We start from the raw sequence: 21401 nt of genomic DNA on the forward strand, positions 1-21401 counted from the left end.
AAAAATGCAAACATAATTGGATACATCATGATTTTCTTTTGTTAGATTTTTTTTAGATTAGATTACAGTGTGGAAACAGGCCCTTCGGCCCAACAAGTCCACACCGACCCGCCGAAGCGAAACCCACCCCATACCCCTAACCTAACACTACGGGCAATTTAGTATGGCCAATTCACCTGACCCTACACATCTTTGGACTGTGGGAGGAAACCGGAGCACCCGGAGGAAACCCACGCAGACACGGGGAGAACGTGCAAACTGAACCCGGGTCTCTGGCGCTGTGAGGCAGCAGTGCTAACCACTGTGCCACCGTGCCGCCCTAGCCTCTGATTTTAATTGTTTATCGACATTCAGAAGTTGTTCAATATTGATCCTCACAGTATCAATCTACATTTTTAAGATTTGTCAACTTGTGCATTTAATGTCCTGTTCCTGCATTAGAATTTGAATTTTTATCTCGCAAACTTACTTTCATATCTTACATAAATGCTTGTGACACCTAAAAGGTATTTCCAGTTTGCTGAATTTTCTGAATTAGATTTCTTGTGGTTCACATTTTAATACTTTCATATAAATGCAAATAATTGGGTCACTCCCAGGCCTCTGGCAATGTTGCTGGTTCTTTGGTTGCTAGGAGGACTGTGACAGTTTGTCAGTTTTCTTTTTCTACTTGTAAGGGATCACCAAACCTCCACTTGGTTTATCTTTGTAATAGTATCATTGGAAATTGCGGATAAAGGGAAACGGCAACGAAGCAAAGCTAGAAAATTTTAAAAACAGACAGAACAAGGATCCTTGTATTGTGGAATAACATATGGTACAACCTCATTGTTATCAACCCTTCCTTTGACTAAATCAAATAGCTTGACAAGCTGTTCTCTTAGATTCATTGACATTTTACAGCACCATTGGAGGCCATTTGGTCCAGTATGACTGCACCGGTCAACAAAGATAAGACTAGATTAATGCTGCATTTTCCAGCTTTTAGCCCATAGTCCTGGAGGCCTTTTGTACATACCATCCCAATTATGCCAGTCAATTTCATTAAGAAACGACTTTCAATGCACTGCTTCTTTTGTGAAGTTGCTGGAAAATAACCTGTCGTGAACTTGTTTTGAGCTATTTTGAGTTGGATCAGGATTTTTTTATTTGTTTTTTTTAGTTTGATGTTATATCTATAAGGACAACAATTTCGTATTTTATTCCTTGCACTTAGGGGTCGGAGACTTCTGATATTCTACTTATGGCCTCATATCTCAGGCTGAGAGGGCAAAGAACAAAAGTCAAGCCAAGGCAATGAAAAGCAGGAGTGCTGTGATCATCCAAATACAGTCATAGACAGTGCGGTGACAAAAGATAAAGAGCACAGAGATGTAACGTGGTCCAGTCCAAGAGGTGGGTGCTTGTCATTGAACATGCTGTGTCCTATAGCAGCATTACAAAGACAATTGTCTGTGCAGCTTGAGATATAATATTGAAATGTATTGAAACACAAATCATGTAAGTGGATTGGAGATGTACCATGAGGAGTTTTCAAGGCTCTCACATCGCAGGTGCCAGTGTCTATGGATGGTGATGATATGTGGCTGGTAGCCATCAAGCATATCCTGTGTTGATAGTGTCTGATTTCTAATATAGTGATCCTTGAGAAGAAATAGGAAGCAGAAGTTGCCAGGTACCCACTTTGGTTTCCATTTCAAGGTTTCCCGATGCCTAGGATTTTTGGCTAGTTTAGTAAAATGGATATGTGAATATTATTGAAATGAATTAGTCTATTAACAAGGTAGTTAACAAGCATTAATCCATATCAGTTGGCATCTCACCTCTACCTAGTGAGAACCTTGTCACCTTGCTTGTGAAAAGCATAAAAGAAAATGAAAGTTGCTCACCAAGTTGAGATGGGCCTCACAAAACTATTTACTCAATTCTGCCACACATCTTGACATGGCCCATGTCACTCAAACCTTTATAACATTCTGTCTAGTGTTAACATTTCAAATCGAATATGATATTGAATTGAAAATGTTAACTCTGTTTCTTTCTCCATTGGTGCTTTCTGGGTTTTTTTGCCATTATCTTACAAACTTGATTGAATTACTTGAGGTATTCACTAATTTGATGAATAAAGGTAGGTAACCAAGAGCTTGTCATTAGCTGCTGTCAGCAAACATACCAAATGCATCCATGCCAGATCTCAGGTTAGCTGGTAAGATCAGCTCACCTTGAGCACAAACCTAACCAGAACACCTATGGACAACATCATCCATTCAATGTTCACATACAAACTGTACAATAGACTGTCAGATTCACATGAGATGCTATGGTTTTATGTAACATTGTGTTTGCTCTCAGGTTTTCAAGGTTTTCTGCAGAGTTCATTCCATTTAAACCTGGTCAGTTTAGAAAGACTCTGAGTTTTTCCATGTTTAAGACACTGGGGAGCTGAGATGAAATGCCAAGGACACCATCAAGCTAGTACTGGTCTTGTTGATGTCTGCAGAATTTCTGAAGGAAATGCTGAAGGAATTGTGGGCTGTCATATTGTGAGATCCCTGGAAAAATTAGTGACATCTGTTTGGTACTTCCCCTTGTAAACAAAAGAAAGATGAACTCAATGAAAATCCCTCTTGCTCAGCTCAATATGACTTATTGCACACATTTCAATTAAAACCAGATGTCATGGATTTATATCATCACACCTTTCAATCTGTCATTTTTTCACAGATCCCCTGAAGCTCCAAAATAAACATTCACTGCATAAATCTTACTTATGCTCATTGCCCTTGACTGGAATATGAATAAAATGCATAATTTTGGTTTCTTCTCCAATCTTCACTCTTGCAAAGAAATCCAGCTGGCAGAACTGTTGCAATCCTATCTCTGAACTGATTATGCTTAATTTTCAGAAACAAAACCATCACTTCATAAATTAAATGTTTTAACTAAAAATCCTGCAACTGTTTTTACAATTCTATATATTGCAGCAAAACTCTTTAATAATTTGTAGCTTATTTGAACACAAAGTTGTCACTTAAAAGGCCATTTTAATAACCTTTATATACTAACTGGTCTAGAAGTGGTGGAAATAAAAATCAACATTCATAGCTAAAGTATTGACCAGTCAGCATTTGAACTCCATTTCTTGAAGAGATGACCTGTCCAGAACCTGAGGCATGTAGAACCATTCATCTTCCCAAATTATCGTCATTTAAAGATGCCATCCTTTCTTTTTACTAGCTGTTGTGTGGATCTGAGAGCAAAATGCTATTTTGGCTGAGGGTTTCTGGATTTATTTTAAACCCATGGTAAACTTTTCTAGTATAATAAAGACAATTGAACTTAGTAATTTGTATTGTTGCAAAATGTAATTAGAATACCAGTGAGTTTAAGTGTGAAAAAAGTTTTAGATCAGTTACTTAGCTTACCAGTAGCATTTCCAAGTTAGACAGCTCAGAGAATTTAATGCTGGATGAAGGCACAATCAGATCTAGATTAAAAATCTGTTTCTTCAACAAAAAGGTTCAGGAACTGAATACTGATAAACTGCAATGAGGTGGTGAAAATAAGAGGGTGAGTGTGTAAACATCTCCAAGTTTCAACTTTCACATGTCTCTGTTTTGGATCATTCTTTAAGTTGTTTGATGTTTTCCTTATTGAAGTATGATCATATGCTTGAACATGGACATTTAGCTTTGGGAAAAGAGGCAGACGTGAATGGAGACTACAGAGTGTGATTCAGCAACAGAGAAAAATATCAATAGCAAAATAACAGGAAAGTGCTGAGTTCATTGGCTGATGAACAGCTCTTTAGGGACTATGTTTCAACTTCAGTCATTTTGAAAAAGGGAAATTTCTAAGCTAGCACAGGAGAAGTAAGAATTTATAGTTCCAAGAGAGGGGGTTGATTTGCAGTAAGGATGAGAAATTTCTGCTTGCAAATCATCCCCAGTTTGCAGAAAACAATAAAAAGTAAAGTTGAAGTATAGCTACACAGCCCAATGGTAGTCGTGAATACTTCATGTGTCCTAGACAAGTCCATGTGCAGGAAATGTCATCGACTGCACGTGTTCAGCTCTGGGTTTCAGAGTTCAGGTCATAGAGGTGCATACTCAAGGCGGAAAGCACATTCAGATGGATTAGATTCCCTACAGTATGGAAACAGGCTTTCGGTCCAACAAGTCCACACCGAGTCTGTGAAGAGTAACTCACCCAGACCCCTACCCTACATTTACCCCTGATTAATGCACTTAACACTATGGGAAATTTAGCATGGCCAATTCTCCTGGCCTGCACATCTTTGGATTGTGGGAGGAAAGCAGAACACCCGGAGAAAACCCACGCAGACACGGGGAGAATGTGCAAACTCCACACAGACAGTTGCCCGAGGCTGGAATTGAACGCGGGTCCCTGGCGCTGTGAGGCAACAGTGCTAACCACTGAGCCACTGTGTCCCCAGATGGTCCAATCACAGTTTAGGGGCAAGCAGACCAATAGGGAATGGGGGAACCACCAATCAGTCCAAAAAAAACAGACAAGTCAATAAGGAGTCCCCAGAGTTCCATTCACTAACTGGTTTCCTATTCTGGATAATGGTGTGTGTGATGGTACCTTGAATGAGTGCAACAAGATCCAAGTCCATATCACCACAGGTGACCCAGTTAGACTGGAATGGAAGGAGAAGAGTGAAAGGACAGTGTTGATAGAGGAGTTTAATTAGGAGAGCAGAGAGATGGTATGTTACCTTCCTGGTGAGAATGTTGTGAATGTCTCAGCCAGAACTACTGGCCAGATTAGTAATAACCACATAGGCAGGAAGTGTAATGTGGTGCTGCAATCAGAATTTAGAGAACCAGGTAGAAAATTAGCAAGCAGGATCTCAAAAACACTGATCTATGTGTAAATGAGAACAGGAGGAGAAAAATAAGACAAGTGAATGAGTTGCTGGAAAGATGGTGCAGAAGGGTGAGTTTTAGCTTCCTGGGACATTGAGACGGCCTCTGGGTGAAACACAACTGTACCATCCAGAAGGGATGCAGCTGAACAGAATAGTTCTGAAGAAGTCATGTTGGTCTCAAAATTTAACTGTTTCTTTCTTCACAGTTGCTGCCAGATCTGCTGAGTTTTCAGTATCTCCATTATATAGCTTTTATTAGAGATGTTGGGACTGTTTTGTTGAAAAGAAGAAGGCTAAAAAGATTTCTGACTGATGTTTTCAAAATCATGAGAGAAAAGGATATCTCAGAGAGGGTGCAGAATGTTCTCAAGGGGAAGAGGGGCCAGCAGGAGGTAATTGTACACATTGGAACCAATGACATAGGAAGGGAAAAGGTTGAGATTCTGAATGGAGATTATAGAGAGTTAGGCAGGAATTTAAAAAGGAGGTCCTTGAGAGTAGTAATATCTGGATTACTCCTGGTGATACAAGCTAGTGAGGGGAGGAATAGGAGGATAGAGCAGATGAATGCATGGCTGAGGATCTGGTGTAAGGGAGAAGAATTCACACTTTTGAATCATTGGAAGGTGTTTTGGGGTAGAAGTGACCTGTACAAAAAGGACGGATTGCACCTAAATTGGAAGGGGACTCATATACTGGCAGGGAGATTTGCTAGAACTGCTAGGGAGCATTTGAACTAGTAAGGTGAGGGGGGTGGAACCCAGAGTAATAGTGTGGAAAGATTTCAATCTGAGACTAGTACAGTTGAGAACAAAGGCGAGTCAAACAGTCAGGGCAGGCAGGGACATAGCAGAGAACAAGGTAGGACTGATGAATTAAACTGCATTTATTCAATGCAAGAGGCCTAACAGGGAAGGCAGATGAACTCAGAGCATGGTTAGGACCATGAGCCTGGGATATCATAGCAATTACAGAAACATGGCTCAGGGATGGACAGGACTGGCAGCTTAATGTTCCAGGATACAAATTCTACAGAAAGGACAGAAAGGGAGGGGGAGTGGTATTTTGATAAGGGATAGCATTACACCTGTACTGAAGGAGGATATTCCCGGAAATATATCCAGGGAAGTTATTTGGGTGGAAGTGCGAAATAAGGAAGGGATGATCACCTTATTGGGATTGGATTATAGACCCCCTAATAATCAGAGGGAAATTGAGAAACAAATTTGTAAGGAGCTCTCAGTTATCAGTAAGAATAATAGGGTGGTTATGGTAGGGGATTTTAACTTTCCAAACATAGATGGGACTGCCATGGTGTTAAGGATTAAGATGGAGAGGAATTTGTGATGTGTGTACAAGAACATTTTCTGATTCAGTATGTGGATGCACCTATTAGAGAAGGTGCAAAAGTTGACCTACTCTTGGGAAATAACGCAGGGCAGGTGACTGAGGTCTCAGTGGGGGAGCACTTTGTGGCTAGCGACCATAATTTTATTAGTTTTAAAATAGTAATGAAAAAGAATAGACCAGATCTAAAAGTTGAAGTTCTAAATTGGAGGAAGGCCATTTTAGATGGTATTAGGCAAGAACTTTCAAAAGCTGTTTGGGGGCAGATGTTCACAGGTAATGGGACAGCTGGAAAATGGGAAGAGTTCAGAAATGAGATAATGAGAGTCCAGAGAAACTATATTCCTGTTAGGGTGAAAGGAAAGGCTGGTAGGTAAAGGGAATGCTGGATGACTACAGAAATTGGGGGTTTGGTTAAGAAAAAGAAGGAAGCAGATGTCAGGATTCAGGTATAGACAGGATAGATTGAGTGAATCCTTAGAAGAGTATAAAGGCAGTAGGAGTATATTTAAGAGAGAAATCAGGAGGGCAAAAAGGGACATGAGATAGCTTTGGCAAATAGAGTTAAGGAGAATCCAAAGGATTTTTACAAATTTATTAAGGACAAAAGGATAACTAGGGAGGAAATAGGGCCCCACAAAGATCAGCAAGGTGGCCTTTGTGTGGAGCCGCAGGCGATGGGGCAGATACTAAACAAGTATTTGTATCAGTATTTACTGTGGAAAAGAACATGGAAGATATAGAATGTAGGGAAATAGATGGTGACATTTTGAAAAATGCTTATATTACAGAGGAGGAAGTGCTGGACATCTTGAAATGCATAAAAGTGGATAAATCCCCAGAACCTGATCAGGTGCACCTTGGACCTCTGCGGGAAGCTAGGGAAGTGATTGCTGGGCCACTTACTGAGATATTTGTATCCTCGATAGTCACAGGTGAGGTGCCGGAAGACTGGAGGTTGGCTAACGTGGTGCCACTGTTTAACAAAGGTGGTAAGGACAAGCCAGGGAACTATACAGCAGTGAGCCTGACGTTGGTGATGGGTAAGTTGTTGGAGGGAATCCTGAGGGACAGGATGTACATGTATTTGGAAAGGCAAGGACTGATTATGGATAGTCAACATAGCTTTATGCATGGGAAACTATGTCTGACAAACTTGATTGAGTTTTCTGAAGAAGTAACAAAGAGGATTGATGAGAACAGAGTGGTAGATGTGATCTATATAGACTTCAGTAAGGTATTCGGCAAGATTCCCCATGGGAGACTAGTGAGCAAGGTTAGATCTCATGGAATACAGGGGGATCTTGCCATTTGGATACAGAGGGTGGTTCAAAGGTAGAAGACAGAGGGTGGTGGTGGAGGTTTGTTTTTCAAACTGGAGGGCTGTGACCAGTGGAGTGCCACAAGGATCGGTGCTGGGTCCACTACTTTTCATAAATAATATAAATGATTTGGATGTGAGCATAAGAGGTATAGTTAGTAAGTTTGCTGATGACACCAAAATTGGAGGTGCAGTGGACAGCGAAGGAGGTTACCTCACATTACAACGGGATCTTGATCAGATGGGCCAATGGACTGAGAAGTGGCAGATGGAGTTTAATGCAGATAAATGTGAGGTGCTGCATTTTGTGAAAGCAAATCTTAGCAGGACTTATACACTTAATGGTAAGGTCCGAGGGAATGTTGCTGAACAAAGAGACCTTGGAGTGCAGGTTCATAGCTCCTTGAAAGTGGAGTCACAGGTGGGTAGGATAGTGCAGAAGGTATTTGGTATGCTTTCCTTTATTGGTCAGAGTATTGAGTACAGGAGTTGGGAGGTCATGTTGTGGCTGTACAGGACTTTGGCTACTGTTAGAATATTGCGAGCAATTCTGGTCTCCTTCCTGTCGGAAAGGGTTCAGAAAAGATTTACAAGGATGTTGCCAGGGTTGGAGGATTTGAGCTATAGGAAGAGGTTGAATAGGCCATGCTGTTTTCCCTGGAGCGTCGGAGGCTGAGGTGTTACCTTACAGAGGTTTATAAAATCATGAGGGGCATGGATAGGATAAATAGACAAAGTATTTTCCCGGGGGTGGGGGAGTCCAGAATTAGAGGTTTAGGGTGAGAGTGGAAAAATATAAGAGACCTAAGGGGCAGCCTTTTCATTCAGTGGGTGGCACGTGTATGGAATGAGCTGTCAGAGGAAGTGGTGGAGGCTAGTACAATTGCAACATTTAAAACGGATCTAGATGGGTATATGAATAGGAAGGATTTTGAGGGATATGGGCCAGGTGTTGGCAAGTGGGACTAGATTGGGTTGGGATATCTGGTCGGCATGGACGAGTTGGACCGAAGGGTCTGTTTTCATGCTGTACATCTCTAGGACTCTATCTGGGCAGGGGAGATAGTGAGAAATTGAAAAATTGTAAGAGGATCAAAAACCAAAGGGCATTTTTTTTTAAGAAAGGAAGTAAATACAAGGCTGAAATAATGTTATTGATAAAGACAGGAGAAAGTGAGGACTGCAGATGCTGAAGATCAGAGCTGAAAATGTGTTGCTGGAAAAGCGCAGCAGGTCAGGCAGCATCCAAGGAACAGGAGAATCGACGTTTCGGGCATAAGCCCTTCTTCAGGAATTTCCTGAAGAAGGGCTTATGCCCGAAACGTCGATTCTCCTGTTCCTTGGATGCTGCCTGACCTGCTGCGCTTTTCCAGCAACACATTTTCAGTATTGATAAAGACAGTAGGGTTTGGAATACACTGCGTGGAAGTGTATAAGAGGTATGTTTATTTGAAGCAGTAAAGAGGGTTTTAGATGATTATTTAAATAAAAACGATGTGCAGAGTTGTCGGGAATGAAGGCAGGAGATTTGTACGAAGTCAAAATACTCAGAGAGCCAGTGCAGACCCAATGGGCCAAATGATCTTCTGCTCCTTAACAAGTCTGTTACTCTGTTAATTAATTGATTGTGAAACAATTAATTACATGCTTTTATTATTTGGGACAGTTTGAGCAGTAGTCTGGCTGAAGCTTGAAAAAGATATTGACAGAATCTTTTTGGTAGCTTTGATGAATATCAGTTACTAAGAAATGAATGACCTTTGTCAGAAAGAAATGTGGACCCAAAGGTTCACCTGAAACCTATTATTAAAAAGGACTTTCGATGGAGGGAACTTTATTAACTAGAAAAGCTAGAGATGTACGATTGGTCAGCCAGCATCTAAAACAGAAAGACTAATCTTTGTAGATTTCAGCATAAATAGTAGCACCAGGCTGTGCATATCCAACATTTTTAGACTTAGTTTCAATTTATAATCTCTTATATTTATCATTACATTTGATGAAATAGTAATGCTATTTAGTTTTAATATCAGATATTTCAATGTATAATTAATCGCTGTGAGATTTACAATTCCAAGATTTAACTTTTTGTTGACAGAAACTTAAGATTATTCCTCTCTTCTCTAATTTTTAGGCTTTAAATGGATACCTAGGACATTGCCCATTTAACTTTTAACATCAGTTTTTTAGAGATGTGCAATACCTGTCATGTGATGTCTCCTTGTGTTATTATACCCTGCTAATTATGGGATATGCCTGGCCTATAATTAATGCCTCCCCCACAATATAGTTAAGACTTAAAGAAAAAAAAGCATCCTTCACATCCTCAGGCTGTCCCAAAGCACTTTATAATCACTGAAGTATTGTTTGAAGTGTTGCAATGTGGCAATAAATTGCATACAGCAAGGATGTACAAACAGCATTGAGATAACAAGACAAGCTATTTCAACATGAGTTTGACTGAGCAATATGGCTAAGCACCCATGAATGTAACTAACCTCCTTTTCTTCAAATAGTGATAATATCTTTTATGTTTGCCTGGAAAGCCAAACAGACTTTACCTTAACATATCTTATGAAAAATGGCAGACGGTGGCATGGTTGCTCAGTGGTTAGCACTGCAGCCTCAAAGAGCCATGGACTTGGGTTCAAATCCAGCCTCAGGTACCTGTTCTGTATAGAGTTTGTACATTCTTCCCACGTCTGGGTGGGTTTCCTCCGGGTGCTCAGGTTTCCTTCCACTGTCCAGAGGTGTTCAGGTTAATTGGATTGGTCGTGCTGAATTGCCTATAGTGTCCAGGGATGTGTAGGCTAGATAGATTAGCTATGGGAGACTCAGGGATAAGGGGATGGTTTTTGGAGCGTTGATGCAGACTTGGGCTAAATGGCCTCTTGCTGCACTGTAGGGATTCTATGATTCTAATATGGGATGGTCAGTGTGGCTCAAGGTAGTGAGAAATTATTAATTGAGAAACGAACACTTTCATGAAACAATCAGGACAGAGAAAAACAGTGGTATCTATCACTGGATTAAAATAAAGAACTGTGGATCCTGGAGATCTAAGACAAAAAATATCTTTTGATGAAAATCACTGAACTCTGAATGTTAGCTCTGCTTTCTCCCTGCAGATGCTGCCAGACCTGAGTTTTTCCAGCAATTTCTATGTTTTGTACTTATCAGTGGGATTGGTACTGAAAGCAAAGATTTGTACAGAATTTGGAGTTATAAAGTTCAGGCTTGAGTTCCTTTTGCATTATAAGGATAATTGAAGTCTAGGGAGAAAAGTACACAACAGGAATATCCACTCAGTGGATAATGGTGCAGGAGAATTAGAGAAACCTTTAAGTCCAGTATTTGTGAAATATGTTAATTTTCTTCAAGTGCAGCATGAGCTACAGCATTCACTGCATGAAACTATGACCAAGTGAGTCAATTTCTTGAGCAAGTTGCATGATGTGACCTTGGATCAGTCTGTGTGGGGTAGACAGGAGTTATTAGAGTTTGAGACTGAGTAGTCAAGGAATCTATTCGATCACTTCTGCACTTTAAAATCCTTAATATTGAAAGATCAACATTACAAATGTTGATGTTGATATTAAAAATGAGATATATACCCTTGTAAATCATGGATCGTGGAATATGTTTTATGATGTGGGTCAGTACTCATAGCCTAGAATAAGGATTTGTAATTTCCAAATCAGTTACGAGATGTCTAATTTCTTCTCTCATGAATTGAGGGCCACTGTCATTCAGTACAATATCGTAACAGCCATACCGTATTTTCAGGTATTCTACAATCTCACTAGTAATCATTGACGTCTGCTGGCCCAATTCTCAGTAGTCAGCATACTAGTCAATGGTGACAACACAATCAGTTCCTGTGAGAGCATATAAATCTACATCAAGTCTCATCCGTTCTGTCTGGGATGTTATGCATCATGAGTGGCTCATTAACTTACTTAGTTTGGCATTCATACAAACCCCACCCTGACGGTAGTGCTTAATCTATTGCTCATATTTGGCCAATAGTGCACCTCTTCTATTTTCCTCAGTGTAGATCAATTCCTTGATAACTTGTATTGGTGTGTTTCAGCATCTTTCTCATCTCCTTAAGGATAATTACTCTAATCTCTTTGTACAACATGCCACCTTGAGCTAAGATTTCATCTCTGTCTGACCAATACTTTCCTAATGTGTTCTTAATGCATTTTCTCAATGTTTGTATTGTGTTGTTCACTTTCCGTTAAAATCCTAGCTGCAAATAAAACTCATTGCCTTCACTGCATGAGGGTTGTTCCTGCCTATTCGGTATTGCACTGCAAAATGACTTTATCGTGGACGACGTAGTACCTCAGCACTCATGGTATTCCCACTGAGACAGAAAAAGTTCCAGTTCTGTCTCATATCACTTTTCATTGCCAGAACATCAGGAACTGGAAAATTCACACCAATTCCGCCTCACCCAGTAGATCAAAGTCACAATCTGCTGTTCCAACTCCTTCTTGCTATTTTTTACAATAACTGGCTCTCTGTAGCTCTGAAAATCCATACAATTTCAGCTGCTTACTTCTAAAACTAGGGGCTGAATCTTACACTTTTTTAGCTAAGTGTCAGTTTTATCGGGTTGCATAGAGGATTTCTCTTTGTGAGGCCTAATGAGGTTTCTTTCTGCACCTTTACCTCACCTCCATGGCACCCTCTCATCCAATTCTAGCTCAATTCTACTAATTGATGTACTCAGAACAAATTACCACTACTGGGTTACCCAAGAATGGACCACAATCCTTGGCATTGACACAATGTTTATAAGTGCATCCAGTCAATCTAAGCACTGTTTGTCCAGCACTGCCCTACATGGTTGCTGACATATGTCTTGCACTTGGCAGAGAAGGAAAAATTTGTGCACCACTTTGTGGGCAGTGATCTGGAGTTGTGATGGATGGAATGGTACGCAGACACTCATTACTGTTCAGGGAAAATCTCACCTCAATGCCCAGAAGTTTGTTAAAGGATGCAGTAGTTGTTCCCAACATTGAGATAGGCCTCACAAGACTTCTGATGTGATTCTGCCACATTCTCGCCACAACCAATGTTGTTCAGGCCCCCATAAGATTCAACTCTGTGTCTCACATGAAGCTTTTAATGGCTTCTTTTGCTAAACTGAATACAAGACTGTGGGAAGTCATAGTTACTGCACTTACAAATGCATTCTCCACACATATGTTAGCTGTGGTTAACTTGATTTTGGCTAACCCAATCAGCAAACAGCCAGGACCGACCACCTGCAGATTAACAAAGAGTAATTTAGAATCAACATTTTTTTTCACCAACAAATTTCATATAAACTTACAGGTATAAGTGTCATTGCAAAGATTTGTTACGTCACCAAGTGTCAGGACCCATGATTTTAGATTGTCCTGTTTGCCATACCTAGCAGAGGGAGAAAGAAATAAAAATCTCTCAGATTCGATCTCTGCCTTCACATATTTCCTCAGTACACAGGACTTCAATTTTAGTATCATAGAATGGTTAGAGCGCAAGACCCTATTCAACTCATCAAATCTGTGTTCTCTTTATGCGACAGCAATGTAGTTAGCCCCATTTTCTGATCTTTCATCACAATCCTGCAAATCCTTTATTCCCTTCAAGCACTTATCTAATTCCATTTTGAGGGCAAGGATTGAATCAGTCTCTACCACTTTTCTAGGCACTGCAATAGACTTGCTTTGAGAAAAAACATATTTAACACCTATTCAAAGGAGTATTAAAAGGAGGAAGTTGCATAAAGTAGCAAGCAATAGCTAAAATGTGCCCCTGGGATGGTAGAAGTAGTAAAATAAATGCATACAATAGTATGTTGCTTGTTCCATGTGCCATAAGCATACCCATGTGGTAATTGAGGAGAATGATATTTGGCTTCCATTTCTGTTTCTATTACATTGTGTGTGTTCATTTGAGATGGCAGCGCTGAAGAGTAATAGCACAGGTTTCTCTTAATGATTCATAATGTAAACTTAAAATGTTATGTACTCAGGATCAATATGTCACGAAGAGGACTGCAAACATTTACTTTCTGTTATTGTGGAATGATTAAGTTTGACTTCTTTCATACATTACAAATTAAAATTGTGAAAAGGATGTCGTTACTACTTGCATTTATAAGTTTTGGGACGTCAGAAGGACAAATTCTGAAAGAGCCAGGGCCTTAGATATTAGGTTTGTTTAAAGCTTCATAATTCCAGGTAATAAATAAACAAAAATAATTATATAGTTACAATTATTGTGAATATATGTGACATTCCAATATCATCAATTAGACATAAAATCATAAACAGTCAGAAGCCTAGAGCAGATTCATAGCAATCTGAAAAAATAAGTTATCATCTTTGCTGGAGATCCTTCATCAGAGATAATCCAATACTCTAATATATCAATGATGAGAGATAAACCCTAAATTTCCAGAAATTCCTCCTTTTATTTCAGATTTGCAACATTTCATTTGTTTTAAACTTCTCAACACTTCAGGGCATTTCCTATACCTTGCAGGGTGAAATCTTGGTACACTAGTTCCTCTTGTGTCTAAAATATCATTTAAGCTCATGTTTTAAGAAGCTTTCTGTTAATTTTGTACTTACAATTGGTGACAAAACGAGTGTAATAAAGAATGTGCCTGCATATGATTAGGTACAGATTGCATGAAAGATTTGAGTTTTTGTCATTTTTCATTACAACATTGTAAAAGTTACAGAAACTACATTTTATTGATCTCCTGTGACATGGCTCAGGTGTAATTTTATATCTAAAAACAGCTGGTGTATTAAAATTTTCATGCTGGTGTTCCTGATTTCCTGTCATAACAAAAGAGGAAACCCTGGAGCAATGGGGGAATTGTATGGTTTTTGCCAAAGTAGGTTAAGAAACCCCCAGGATATTCAAGTCTATGACGTTTAACTACTAACATTTTACTCTGATTCATTCAAGGCCAGGGACAAGTACAATATTTGGTAAAATGGATATATTCCAAATTCAATTAGTCACTCATTGTTGATGGAAATTTTGGTGTATGAGCAGTTGTTTGCAAATTTCCAAATCCTAGCTTTGACGAGAGTCCAGATTATCACAAAGCAGTAGGAATGCATTTTTAAAAAAATATTTTGACACTGGAGACACATTCTCTACTAAGTGCAATGGGTGAAAATTTGCCATTTGCAAGGAAAGTGTTTTGTTGCTTGAAATTCATGGCACCCACTCATAAAGGGCTCAGAACAAACTTGCTCATACCATTTTCCACTTTTCACCAAATTAGTTACGGACTGTGATGTTAAGTGACTTTTTTGGAGAAATGAGCAACAGCAGAGGTGGAAGTGCTAGCCACTAGTGAGGCCTTCAGAAAATTTGCCTCCAATGCCATGTTTAAAGCTCAGCTGCACATCATTTCAGACCCAGCAAGCCAGGAACTGGCCCTCACACTCTGGCACATGATCATTATCTGAAGATATGGCCCAGAAGAAAGCAAACCATCTTCCCCACTATATGGACAGGGGCCTGGAAATGTTGATAGCCAGGGTGGTGGAGAGGAGGCAGTCCTTTTTCTTCCGGCAATCATCACAGGAGGTGCCACGATCAGACAGCCAGCCTGAACATAGACTGTAGCCAGTGTCAGTGCTGTATCCCTGTGTAACGGAACACCCAGAAACAAGGTCAATGATCTTCTGCTCCCCACAAAGTTAGGTCCCTCCATCTTCTTTCTATTACCTCACTCTCATAGAGCCAGCTACTGAACATTTAGAAGATACATTAGCAAAGCCCACACCAGCAACCTCCACCAAGCCAAAGACTTTCACCTCCGTAAGGAGTCTACCCAGGTCAGACTCGGGAGTACAATCTGATGCATACACCTCCAGGAGAAAATTACTGCAGGTGCTGCAGAACTCTGATGAAGAATCATCTAGACTCAAAACATTAACTTGCTCTCTCTCCATGGATGCTGCCTGACCTGCTGTGATTTCAAGCATTTTTTGCTTTGTGTATGCCTCTAAAATTTCTCCATAGAGAATCAAGGAAGAATTGCACAAGGACTCCAACACAGAGAGAACTGTTGGAGGCCAGGCACCTGCTCAGCTCCAGGCCCCTGGTCTTGGGCATGATTGAATTTGTCAAATTGCAGAGACATGCACAAGAACATCAGGCAGGTTTGTCACAGGGATTGGGTAGGCTGGATCAAAGAATGGACATATCAATCAATGTTATCTAGGCTATGCTGGCTCCAGTATGCAGGCAATCAGCTGTCTCTGTGGACAGCTTGGTGACTGCATTAGGGAACCTGATCCAACACCTTCAGTTTTTGCTGGATATGCACACAGAGCCTGTATGGCTATTGCAATTGGTACAATAGATGCTCAGCATCAATGGCAAATCTGGAAGAGACAGTAGACCTTGATCTCACTCCAGGTGCCACTTCTTCTTAGGGAGATAAAGTGGTGCCAGCAAGGCAAACACAAGAATGAGGGGCAAGAGACGACTCCCCCACAGAAGCTTCTTCTCATGACAATCCAGAGGAGCCAGGCTCCTCCATCTTCCCCTTGCCTGAGATTCCAAAGCATGTAGCACCTCAAGTCGAGGAGGGTAAATCTGCATCTAGACAGGAGACTCTCAGTAGGCCTGTCCCTTTAAGGTGATAAGGTATTAGAGGGTATCTGCCCAAGTCTTTCAAGCTAACTACAAAGCAGGCTCCCTCCTTTCTAGCTGTGGAAGTCAGGAGTGCACTTAGGTATAGTGGAAGGAAGAGGAAGAAGTAAACAAAATGAAAGCACATAGGTGGCGAGGATGGAACACAATAAACTTTTTTGTCTGTAAAATATGCTAACACTGTGAAAATGTCTACTGTTGTATAATATTTACTGTTATCTTATTAAGCCACACCCATGCGAGAGATAAACAGCTCGTCAAATATGCCAAAGACACAGTCATTTGTAATGTCCAAGCATTGTCCATCTCTCACAAGCAACTAACTCCTTGACTGTAGATAGTCTCAGATGTCAGGAATACTACAGCTACAATATTGAGGATGACAGCAACTTTAATGTGGACAAGACTGAAGCTGAAAGCAATGAGCAGGGAATGTGCTCAGCCATGGCCTCTGATCATCATTCTACAGTTAAACACAAATTATGAGTGAGAGTGATGATTACACTCATCATTTCAGGGAAAGGTTTATTTTATGTATCATCTTTTTAAGAGATTTCACTGCCATTCAAGGCTGGGAGATGCTCACATGACAACTGACCATTATTGTGCATTAGTTTGCTGAGAATCACTGCACAAATTGTCTTTCATACATTTAGGACTGTCTTAGAGGATGCTTGAGCATTTCACCATAACATAGCAGTCTACATACACTCTGAAACATGAAATGTTACTGATGATGGGTCAAGAGGGGTTTCCTCTGGCTTTCTCTCAACCTACTCGCTATCACAAGGTATTTTACTACACAACATTTGGAGGTGATATCCTCACCATGCCTTAAGAGCTACACAACCTTAGCACTGTCTCACTGACTGTTGCTGATTTTCCTAAAGGTCAGCAGGACTTGTTATGTGTGAATACTTTCACGTGGGATAGCCCAAAGTTATCAAGTGTACAATATCAAGGATAATAAGACATTTATTCAGCAACACAAAAGATCAAAACCAAAAACAACAAGTTACACGTGTCCTTTACACTAAGCAAGGACTGCTTCTCTCACTGACCGTAGTACCCCTTCACCTCATTGAGGACAGCTCCCATGACTTTCACTTTTGCCTAATGCACATACAGTGTGCTTGCTGTGTAAGCTGCTGGTCTGATGTTAACAATATGTTGCCGATATCTATCTCTGTCTGATTGATAGATTGACTGTTCGATGCTTCTCAGCGTCACGAGCTGCTTCCTTCGCCATTATGCTAATAGGTAATGCACACCAACAACGCTGGCAGCCTCTAACTGAGCACTCAAGGTCCTGTCTGATAAGAAAGCAATGTCACCTACACAAAGGTTAGCAGCCCCTTAACTCTGTGCTGAAGTCAGTAAATATGTGCTAAAAAAGCAATGGGAAGAATATAGCGAGTTGGAGCTTCTAAATAAGCATTATAGTGAGGGTGTACCAGGAAAGGAGATGTGAGTGTCCAGATAGGCACAAAACCATCCTGGATAAATGAGATGCATATACATCCTTGTTCGCAAAGTTTCCTGTCAAAGTCATGGGTGCCCCTGAGCCCCTTAGTAAAGTGTTAAATGCTGAAGTATTGTCTGAGTTGGTTGAAGAGCAAACATGATGAGATAGTGAGGGTGGTGGTTTGCTGTTGCTAACTTGTGTGGATGAAGAATTAAGAAGGATGATGGGTATGGAGTATGTGGGAATATTCTGAAGAAATAGTTGCAGGATAATTGGTCAAGCATCTACCAGTTACTGAGCCGATTTACATGTCGAAAATTTCACCTCGTTTCTCAGTGGAGGAGAGGAGAATTGCAAGTCGCCTTTCAATAAGACAAGTTGGGGCCACAATAAGATGCAATGAAATGAAAATAAGACAGTCACCACTCAATAGCAAAGCTTTGAAGTCACTATTTAAGACTCAAATGAAAAATAGGAAAATTTTTCTCAACGTCAAAAATCTGATGCTATAATTGTCACTGAATTTTCCTCCCTTTCTTGTCATTATTCACACAACACTAGTACAAGGAAAATTGTACACAATACTTGTAAGCAATGTGGATAAATTGGCTTCACATAATAGACAAATAAAAAGCAGTTGGCTGTAGCAGAAACAAAATCAAATAAAACTCAGAATATTGATTCAAAATAATTTGAGTAAGTTTCTGTTCTGTGTATATTGTACAAGAAAATAATATTCCACTAAGATTACACTGCTTCTGACTAAATGTTCTTTTAAAAGTAAACTTTTACTTTTTATAGAAGTCTCAAAATGTCCAAGTAATGGCAAATTATCAGATATCTAGTACAAATAAGCCTCCATGATAAGCTAAGTTAGCAGTATAACAGATATTCTGTTATTGGTGACATATGCAAGTGAAATCTGAGTAGCAGGAATGCATCTAGGACTCCTCTGACAGTGTATTCTTTAAACTGAGACATTACTTTTATTTAATCATTCAAAGCATGTGGGTATCACTAAGAGCAACATTTATTGTCCATCTCCAGTTGTCCTTAAGAAGGTGGTACTAAGTTGTCACAGTGGTACTTAAGAATATTTGTGAACCAGATGAGCTTCTACCACAGTTTGGTAATGTCACCAATTCTGATACTGTTTATTTTCATTCCAGAGTTTATTTATTCTCAAAATAGCCCATCTGCTAAAATGGAATTTGCACTCATGCCTCCGGATTATCAGAATTCTGGACTACTCATGATGTAACTACAATGTTGCTATATCCTGTGGGAATGGTTACAAAGGTAAGTCACACCATTGGGAGGGAACCATTATTGTACGAGTCAGAACAGTCTACTTCTGGACACGTTCTAACAATCAGACCTAGAGTGAGAGGAGGAAAGCTAACAAGAGAAGAAAATACAATTTAAAAGGAATAGTAGAAATTCCAAAGAGGAAGGTCTAAACAGAAAAAGATCAATAAAACCCTGGCTGTGCATGTAACAGTCAAGTGTGTGGTACTGGTAAAGCACAGTAGGTCAGGCAGCATCTGAGGAGCAGGAAAATCGACGTTTCGGGCAAAAACTCTTCATCAGGAATCTTATGCTCGAAACGTCGATTCTCCTGCTCCTCGGATGCTGCCTGACCTGCTGTGCTTTTCCAGCACCACACTCTGGACTCTAATCTCTAGCATCTGCAGTACTCACTTTTGCCTGTGTTTATAACATTCTGATGACATATTTTCATACAACATTCAGAACAGAGAAAAGAATACAATGGAATAATTTTATTCTAAAAACAATCTGCTATTTAAAAAACAAGGACATTTGTTTAAAAGACTATAATTTGCAGGTGCCAGTGTTGGACTGGGGTAAACAGAGTCAGAAGTCACATGACACCAGGTTATTTTAAACATAGAAGAGTACAGTACAGTACAGGCCCTTTGGCCCTCGATGCTGTGACAACCTTTTATCCTACTCTAAGCTCAAACTAACTTACATATCCTTCATTTTACTATCATCCATGTGCTTATCCAAGTGTCACTTAAGTGTCCCTGATGTATCTGACTCTACCACTACCGCAGGCAGTGCATTCCACGCACCCACCACTCTCTGTGTAAAGAACCTATCTAAACCGTCCTCCAATCACCCTAAAATTATGCCCCCTCATTTCCACACTTGGGAAAAGTCTCTGGCTATCCTCTCTATCTATGCCTTTCATCATCTTGTACAACTCTACTAAGTCACCTCTCATCCTTCTTCACTCCAATGAGAAAAGCCCTCGCTTCTTCAACCTTTCTTCTTAAGACCTCTCCTCCAGTCCAGGCAGCATCCTGGTAAATCTCCTCTGCATCCTCTCTAAAACTTCCACATCCTTCCTATGATGAGGCGACTAGAGCTGAACACAATATTCCAAGTGTGGTCTAACCAGGGCTTTAAGAGAGCTGCAGCATCCCCTCGCTACTTTTAAACTTAATCCCCCTGCTAATGAAAGCCAACACACCAAATGCTTTCTTAACAACCTTATCAACTTTAGTTGCAACTTTGAGGGATCAATGGATGTGGAATCCAAGATCCCTCTGTTCCTCCACACTGTCAAGAATCCTGTCTTTAGCCCTGTAATCTGCATTCAAAGTCGACCATCCAAAATGAATCACTTCACACTTTTCCAGGTTGAACTCCATCTGCCACTTCTCAGCCCAGCACTGTGTTCTGTCAATGTCCCATTGCAATCAACAACAGACCTCCACACTATCCACAACTCCAGCAACCTTCTCATCATCAGCAAACTTACTAACCCACCCTTCCACTTCTTCATGTAAGTCATTTACAAAAATCAAGAAGAGCAGAGATCCCAGAACAGATGTCTGCGGAACACTACTGGTCACTGAGCTCCAGATTGAATATTCTCCATCAACTACTACCCTCTTTCTTCTATGGGCCAGTCAGTTCAGTATCCAGACAGCCAAATTTCCCTTTATTCAATGCCTTCTTACTTTCTGAATGAGCCAGCCATGGGAAACCTGATCAAATGCCTTGCTAAAGAAAATATACACCACATCCACTGCTCTGCCTTCATCAATGTATTTGTCACATCTTCAAAGAATTCAATGAGGCTTGTGAGGTATGAACTGCCCCTCACAAAGCCATACTGACTATCTCTAATCAAGCTATGCTTCTCTAAATAATCATAAATCTTATCTCTTAGAATCCTCTCCAATAATTTTCCCACCACTGAAGTAAGCCTGATTGATCTTTAATTCCAAGAGCTATCCTTATTCCCTTTCTTGAACAAGGGAATAACATTTGCCACCCTTCAATCATCTGGTATTACTTCAATGTACAGTCAGGACGCAAAGATCATTGACAATGTCACAACAATCTCTTCCCTCACTTTCTGTAGGAACCTTGGTTATATCCCATCTGGCCCAGGGGACGTATCTATCCAAATGTTTTTCAAAATTTCCAGCACATCCTCCTTCTTAACATCAATCTGTTTGAGCGTATCAGCCTGTTTCACATGTTCTCACAGACGACAGGGTCCCTCTCAGTAGTGAATACTGAAGCAAAATATTCATTAAGGATCTCATCTATTTCCTCTGATTCCAGGCACAAGTTCCCTCCACTATCTCTGATCAGCCCTAACCTCACTCTGGCCATCCTCTTCTTCCTCACATAAGTGTAGAATGTCT

The 21401-nt window shown here is 40.3% G+C and overlaps 1 long non-coding RNA gene across 1 annotated transcript in view; it reads left to right on the top strand.

The window, feature by feature from the left end:
• The first annotated feature begins 1268 nt into the window (after positions 1 to 1268).
• LOC148151839 (uncharacterized) overlaps positions 1269 to 21401 on the top strand; it is a 29372-nt gene continuing 9239 nt past the window's right edge. The window contains exons 1-2 of the long non-coding RNA XR_015759844.1: positions 1269 to 1395; positions 18885 to 19014. This is a non-coding gene — a long non-coding RNA (uncharacterized LOC148151839). The remainder of the gene's footprint in view (positions 1396 to 18884; positions 19015 to 21401) is intronic.

This window comes from Chiloscyllium plagiosum, unplaced genomic scaffold (assembly GCF_037043375.1).
Source record: "Chiloscyllium plagiosum isolate Xiang-an unplaced genomic scaffold, Cpla_swu_hap1 HiC_scaffold_2, whole genome shotgun sequence".
Classification (NCBI taxonomy): Eukaryota; Metazoa; Chordata; class Chondrichthyes; order Orectolobiformes; family Hemiscylliidae; genus Chiloscyllium; species Chiloscyllium plagiosum.